Here is an 8,300-nt window from a genome sequence, read left to right on the forward strand (position 1 = left end):
GCTCAGACCACGCTGTGTCTTTAAACAGATGTTACAATAAGAGGGATGAAACCAGAATTGTTGTGTTTTAGGGGAATGGGGGAGCAATGTCAAGCATGGCCAATATTTGGCATCCATTAGTGGTGATCAATATTTAAAGGATAATATAGAGAATATAGTTAGAAAAATTTAGCCCTAGGCAATCATCATTTGTAAGCTTAACCTTTGCAGTCATCTGTGACATCTCCAGATGTAAAAAACATGGACTGAACACATGAACAATGGACTACACGCTGAAACACGCTCACACTTGTAACCGTGATCGGAGAACCTGTCGTTTCTGACTGCTGATTTTACAATGTACGTGACGGACCTTCGTTGAAGGTTCACTGTATATTTCTGACTGGTGTACTGTATGTAAAGACTGAATAAAACCTTGAATGTTACATCGAGCCTGAACTGGCATCCAGCCTGCTGATTTATGACCTATAAGCGAATGTATTCGTCCATTTGTGTGTTACAGATCAGGTCGTTTTCTGAACGATGTGGTGTGTGTGTATAGAAAACGTGAGTGGGTGGATATGTGACCACGTGGGAATGAAGAGATTTAGGGGGGGAAGCTTTCTGTGGTGTGAAGGAAACTGAACAAAGGTGGCCACAATTCATATTTATACAGGTCTATTTATAGCAGACAGAAAACAATATTTGAAAAGAGCTGCGTGCAGCACAGCTGGCTGGTGTAATGATATTTCTGAACTCAATAGGTGACAGCAGGATTAAAACCTGATTTTATGATGAAAGGACAGGGTGCGTGTATGTGTGCGTTTGTGCGGTGCTTTTTTCACACTACATGCAACAGAGTGCATCCAAAAAATACAATGCCTGCACGTATGTAGCATGTTTCTGTGTGTGTGTGTGTGAGAGAGCCTATTTGTGTGTGCATGTGTGACCAACCCCCATCCACCTTCCTCAGCAAGGTCACATGGTGGCTGTGCTGGACTGGGATTGAAGGCTTGTTGCCACGGCGATAAGCCAGCCGGTAATATCTCTAAGCACAGCCAGGATTAATCTGCCGACAGATGGCTGGCTGCTCAGCACCACTTCCTGAAACACAGACATACACAGAATTCATATTCACCATCATCATCCTCGGCATTATTGTCCTCTTATCCTTTCATATCACCTTTGCTTCCGCTGGGACGCCACCATATACATCATCAATTTCCTCCACTAAAATCAACATCGAAGCCATCCACCTTTACTGCATCGACTGTAAGACCAGGGTTACGAGTTTTCATCATCACCATCATTTCTCCTCATCTACATTATGATGATGAGCCGTCATAAATTACTGTTTCTATCACATGAATGACCATGGCCATTATCTGAAACTGCCTTCATCTCAAGGGATCAATACATGGGGTATAAGTTAAATCACCTTGTGTGCCTCTCTATTCATCACCATGGCCTCATGAAAATGGAAGCAGGACCTTAGTTCACAGTTCAGAGATTTGACATGTCATGCACACAGCTTCAGAGAACACTGTAGAGCAGATGTAAGCAGTGAAAAAGCAGTTTAAACCTTTTGGTTTGGTGGGGACACTTTCTCTGGAGAGTTTGTGTGTTCTCCATGTGGAATCAGTTCAGCATCACGTAGCAAAAGTTGGGGGAATTTATTTGTAAAGACAGTCATAGCAGTATTGCCTGCTGCATCTGGGAAAGCCGGTTTATCTGCAACACACTGCAAGAAAGATGAATATGTAAGGCAACCTGAAAATGAATGGATGGTGAATACATAAATGCATGTCCATATAATAAAAAGTGTACCATATGCACATATGTGCAGACTAAGCAAATTTCCTCCTTCAACACAAGTGTCAGGGAGATGAATCTTTTAACTCACCAAAGTAAGTAAAAATGCATTTGTGCATCTGCTGTCATCTGTTACATGCCTAATAATCCATGACTTCATTAGGCATGTGACAGGTGAGTGTAGACTCAGGCAGATACTAAATAAGAGTTGCTGAACCTGACAAATAGCATGACTTCTTCCACCAAAGGCCACCCAGAAAGTCTCTGCCTTAGTTTTGGCCACTAAATTGTAGTATTTTATCCATCTATACTGATGTTAGCACTAATTACCAGGTATATATATGTGTGCAGTGTTAGCTGATATCTTTTCATCTCACCCAAATATGTAGCATGATTTGATATCCCTGTGCTGGTGTTGTTCCTTCATCCTCATAATAATGTTGACATAAACAAATGCATTTTTATTCTTTTTCCTCCACATTGCAAAGCTATGACATCACACGCCTGATCAGTTGCAATGTTGATCCTGGACAAACATTTTTGTGATGCAATACCAACACAGGGAGATTAGACAGACCAAAAATATGAGAGGGGTGGAATATGCTCTAACAGACCTAAACACCAGTGGGCAAATTACAGAACTTGAGGTGTACTTGCTTTTTTATCAGTAATTAGTGTAGTGAACTCTACACATATTTCATGGCCTCTCAGAAAAGCCTTTACAAACATCTGGGAGTGAAATAAATCATACTAGCCAAACCAGGTGTTTAACACACAGGACAACGTGAGATGGGGTCAATAGGGATAGCTGTGTGCTGCAGATTTATTTACAGTTTACAGGTTTTTTATGATTTATTTGCGCTTTTCTTTTTCCAGGATGGAATGATAGTACAACATACACCTTCAGTTTCTTAGGTTTCCTTATTGTTTTGTGTACTGGTGAATCCAAAGTGCTGTCAAACAAATCCATTCAGGCTCACAACGTGAAACTACCAGCTGTAGCCAATCATAATCACTAATGAGAACTTATCAGGCTTTGGCTTTGTCAAGTTAAAAGACAGTGTAGAACCTTTAGCACCATTAAAAACATCAAAACATTTAAGTGAATGTATGTATACATGTGAGTCTGCATGTTTACTTCTGACCATGTGCGGATCCAAGAAGTCCAAAATAAATTCAAATCCAATTTTTTTTTTTTTAGAGTCAATAAAGATGTAAGATGTACAATTATTCCACCCTGGAAAAACAACAGTTCAAAGAAATCATTAAAAGCCCCAAATTACTATAACATTTATGATCATGATGCGTGTATCTTCTGTATGTATCACCAAAACAAGTAACCAGAACTATACCATGGACAAGTTGCCAGTCAATCAGAGGCTAAAAATTAAAAACATGTCATGTCCTTGAACTGAAGGGACAGCAAAGGGAGAGGATGAAAACTCCACACAGGAATACACACATATGTCAGCATTAAAGATTTTGTGTAGCCTTTATTTTTGGTCTATTTGACAGAATTATGCTACTGACCAACAGCAGTGAACTGGTGCATCCAAAATAAATTAAGCTGTTAATGTGTACCCCCCGTTTTGTCAAAAATGAAGCAACACTAACAGCTCTTTGCATTTTCTTATGTATTTTGACTTAATAGTCAATTCAATTTTTATTTGCGTAGCCCAATATCACAAGTTTGCCTCTGGGGTCTTTACAATCTGTACAGCATATGACAACCTCTATTCTTAGACTCTTGATTCAAATGAGGAAAACTCTTGCAAATAACCCAGCACACACTTTTTTTCTTTTTCCCCAAGCTTTCAGCACTGAGTATTCCTAAGTCCATGATTTAAAAAAATGAAACACTGAACTATTTATAAAAATAATATGCGTAAACACATATAACAATTTGATAACATACACATTTGAACTAATGTGCTAATTCTTGACAACCAGTAGTTAATGAAGAGTGTTTCCTGACACAAAGAGCTAAAAGGCAACTGAAGCAGTTAGCTGAGAGCTGAATCAGTATGACAGAAATATGTAGCGGTCAGACTCAATAAGTATGTCTATTTATTTAAATGAAATCGTCTAACTTCTTTTTTAAACCAAGCCAATCTCACCACAAAACTCTTGTCAACATGATTTGCCATGGCTGATGGCGAAGCAAGAAAACGGCAACATGAACACATGTGGACACACTAACAAAAAGTCTCGAAGAAAGCAATGAAAAAATGATGGGAATCACGGGGTACAAAAAAATAAAACAAGTCTGTCCGAATGATAGGAAAGAAGAAAGCTGATAAGCCATACTGGTAATGATAGATGTAGAACGGGAATGAAATGAAGATTTGAGGCAGGAAGAGAAACAAATGGCCTAGAGGAATGTTAAGAAGGGTGCGAGAAGATAGAGGAGTTGGGTAAGGCCAGAGAAAAGCCTAGAGGGGTAAGGAATGGAGGCTCAGGGTGAAGTGAAGCATAATGGAAGGAAGGAAGGAGGGAAGGAAGGAGGTGGTGAATGGAAAATTAACAAAGTTAGAAGACACAAGAAATTAAAAAGTGACAAAGAGAATGCTGTGTAGAATGCGTAAGGAAAGCAAGAAGGGGAGGTGGTGTAAGGCGAGGGCAGAGAGGTTTAAGAGTGCTGCTGCAGCCGCAGAGCTGGAGTAAGGGAACATGCGAACATGCTGGCTGTTCTGCCTGGCTGCCCCTGCTCTGTCTTCAGGGAGAGCAGCTGAGGAGGAGGGAAAGAAGGGGGTGAGGAAGAGAGGGACGAGGGTAAGCGATTGCTTTGAGACTGAATATAGGGAAAGATAAATAGGTTGCAGAAAGTGTTGATTTTTTTGAGGGGCTAACAGGTGAAGAAATGGGTGATGAGGATGATAAAGCGGCAGTCATGCTGTTACAACAAAAGTGGCCTTCTGAGAGTTAACAGGGAGAGTGAGTGAAGTGAGAGAGACTGTAGGGGAAATGAGTGCTATGATAAGAGGGGAAGAAATGAAGAGAAGAGAAAAAGTTTCTTAAAAAAGGAGTTATGGGACCAGAGAATCAGGAGGCATTTAAACCACTAATGGACAGCGACACAATGAGTAAAAACGACAGTAAGTCACAAGAGAAGAGGAATGAAGGAGGGTGGAAGAGGAAAAAGAAGAAGAAGAAAAAATAAGGAGAAGGAAAGGAATCGTGTCAGAGTGACTGTGAGACGGCGAGGCAGTAGCTCTGGGCAGGGTGAGAGGAAGTGATGCGTACGCTAACAGGAAGGAGCAGATCTCGGCGGCATGCGCCAATCAAACACCAGTCCTCCCAGGCGCCCTCTCTGACCGCCAGCACAAACATATACTACCAACACGTGCACACACACAAACAAATTACAAAGCATTGGAGCCGGTCCTGGGACCACTTTGCTTATACCTACTTGAACAGACATCTAACATGCATACACAAAAATTAGGACCGGCAGGAGCTTAATGAAGGGATCAAGCACGAAGGCACACACAAGGTTCACCTGGCAAGCTCTCAGTGGCATGAGACAGTGTCCAGGCAACGTCTGACCATTTCATTAAGCACCAGCCAATGCATATTCTAACATGCTATGTATATGGAAAATACTGGAGCCATGACATGAGATGTGCATCATACAGTAAGAAGCTTTAACTCAAGTATACATCACACACTCACTCTCTCTGTCACACACACACACACACACACACACACACACAAACTCCTCAAATAACAGCATTCAGACATTTCTAAGTAAAAGCAATGCTAATACTGCAAAAGCATTCATAATTCTTCTTAATAAACCAGGCAAGTACTACAAGCGACATTTAATAAACATATCTAATAATTCATTTTGCAGGCCCATCAGAGTGTTAAATCATGGAGGCCCCAAGCTCATTAAAGATGACTTTTTAAATAGTACTTATTTATATATTTATAATATTTAACAAACATATAATTATTTTGTAGCTTAACTGGAGGTTTTCAAGTTTAATGTAACAGGAAAAGTTACAGAAAAACCCTCTAATTATTAACATATGAAAACCTGTGGTATCTTGAATACTCACACCCATCAGCTCAGCTATTCATGTTTTTAAGCATACAGTTGCCATATAAATCTTTCGCAGTAACCTGAATAAAAATAACTTATGACAACACTTACATAAAGCCGCATTTTTACTGGTGTTAAAATTATAAAATTACAGTGGCGTTATTACCCACCTACAAATCTCAACTTACTTAGCATTTAGCAGGCGCTCTAAAAACAACAAACCAGCAGATAGCTAAGCTAACATAAACCTCAGCGGGTGCAATTAGCAACATTATTTATGTTAATGTAACAGCGCTGTTGTATGTGGGGCCAATAGTAAGAACAAAATTTCTCTTTACCTCTGTCTTGATTTGCACAACAAACTATCAAAAAAAGGAAAAGAGGGAGAGGTGCTAGTACAGTAAGCTAGCAGGTTAACCCTGTTAGCAAAGTTAATTTAGCTCATGGTTTAGGAGTAGCATCAGTAACCACAAGATGAACACAGCTGTAGCCATCAGGTTCATGTCAGCCCTTCACACTCACCATTAGAGTTAACATAGTGGCCCCTTGGATACTTCCCCTCAGCATGTACTGTAAGTATCCCAATGTAGCATTGGGAAGGTATCCTGGAGTCTGTGAATGTTTTAGATTCCTGTCCTCCTGTGAGATAAGGCATGAGTGTCCTTGCTGTCCTGAGCATTGTTTAATACCAACCACAGACATACTATTCACATACTAATCACCTAAAGCCAAGGTACACTTAACAGTTCTATTAATCCTTGACAATTTCATGTTGTAATGAATAATTGTCTTGGCCACTGCTGCTTTATTTATTTTAAGTTTTTTCAATTTATATAGTTTATTTTATTACACTGCTTCCTGTTTATATTCAAACCACCAATGTGTGTTTTTCTTAAAGTTTGTGAAAATAACTTCAGGATCTTAAAGGTATGGTGTGTAAAATCTCACTATTAGATGTCAGTAGATTGCAGACTGCAGTCTACAACAATGTGATTGGTCACTTGCAATGTTGAACCTGGAACAACATTTATTATGATGATTTCACTCCAGAAGGTCATTGCAAAGCAATTCTTTAGAGAAATGTACCATCTTTCAGGTAATGACTGGAAATGTCGTTACATATAGATGACTGTATAGCTATATCTAGAGGGATATATGTATATATCCCCCTTCCCCCAGGGGAATGGTAGTATGGTAACATACTTTATCATTTTTGGCTGCTCCCTTAATTAACAAAGGGTCCCCAAATCAGGTAGCTTTGTTTGATTTGGCTGAATTTTTACATTGGATGACTTTTGTATGCAACCACATAGAGGATTTGTGTCTGATTTTATATTATATTTTAAATGACATTGTAGCCCAACATCCGTTTTGGGGAATTAAATGGGGACTAAAAGTGAACAACTGAGGCTTAATTTTTAAGAACAGTTGTATTCTTTCGGTGAAGAATACGGCTGCTGTACAAGCCCAATTACAATTCTTAGTGTCAGCATGACACTTTGCTTCAAATTGCTGATTGTTTTTAAATGGTTTGAAATTCATTCAGGTTTGTTTAACTCGTTGAGCAAAGTGGCATTTGGCACTATGAGTTACTCGATCTTCACGGCTTCACACATTAGGGGCTTAACTCACCACAGGGGCTCAAGAACTGGAAATCAGAGCCTGTGAGACAGCAGAAAGGATGCCTTTTGTTTTTTTCAGGTTAGGTTTTGGAATAGAGAGAAAGACAGAATGACATTGGTTGTATTTGTACATTTTTACAGCAATTGCCTTTTCTTAATTTGGATTGGGTTTTTTTTTTGGTTTTTTTTTAAGGGCTTAGTGACTCCAGCTCCAGGAAAATGTAAGATGATTACAGCCTGTACAAGGAATAAAAATAATAAGGATAGACATGTGATGGTTCAGAGAAGAAGACCTAAATGCAGCTCGCCACAGGCAAATAAAATCAATTCATTGCACAATTTTAGGCCACGGGCACAGAGAACATAACAGCAGAATGTTCAGTCTTCAAAGTGATCCAGAAATCCAAACCCCAATAATAAACAATGGCTGAAAAACTGACAGGAAACCCAGACCTCAATAAAACTAAATAAAATTAAAGTTCAGAAAGCAAGCAAAAAATATTTAAAATATGACAATATGGACCTGAAATCTGATTAAAAACATAACTTAAAACTATCAGTTTTAACATTTGTGTGGTAAAACTGCTTATTCAGAATGCTACATGTCATTGTGGCACTGGTTTTATTTTTTATATACTTGGTGCTAAAATTAATATAGACCAGTAAAGCTGATGATGGCTTGCAGACTGGAGGGAATCAACATGTATAGCACATAAATTTACAGGTTATGTTCATTTTAAGATGTAAATTATGGATTTTCTAATTTATTGACTATCTGCCTGACAGTTATTGTCTAGAGAGTGATATGATGTATAACCGAAGCGTGAACAAAACCTTATAGG

General features: G+C 39.1%; 1 long non-coding RNA gene across 1 annotated transcript; it reads right to left on the reverse strand.

The window, feature by feature from the left end:
* Window positions 1-503: 503 nt before the first annotated feature.
* LOC120443499 lies at window positions 504-6,523 on the reverse strand. The gene is made up of 3 exons (XR_005615463.1): window positions 6,359-6,523; window positions 1,562-1,720; window positions 504-1,083 (listed from the first exon to the last, which is right to left on the reverse strand). It is a non-coding gene; the product is annotated as an uncharacterized LOC120443499 (long non-coding RNA).
* Between the last annotated feature and the right edge of the window lie 1,777 nt (window positions 6,524-8,300).

Source organism: Oreochromis aureus, linkage group 14 (genome assembly GCF_013358895.1).
Source record: "Oreochromis aureus strain Israel breed Guangdong linkage group 14, ZZ_aureus, whole genome shotgun sequence".
In the NCBI taxonomy this organism is placed as follows: domain Eukaryota; kingdom Metazoa; phylum Chordata; class Actinopteri; order Cichliformes; family Cichlidae; genus Oreochromis; species Oreochromis aureus.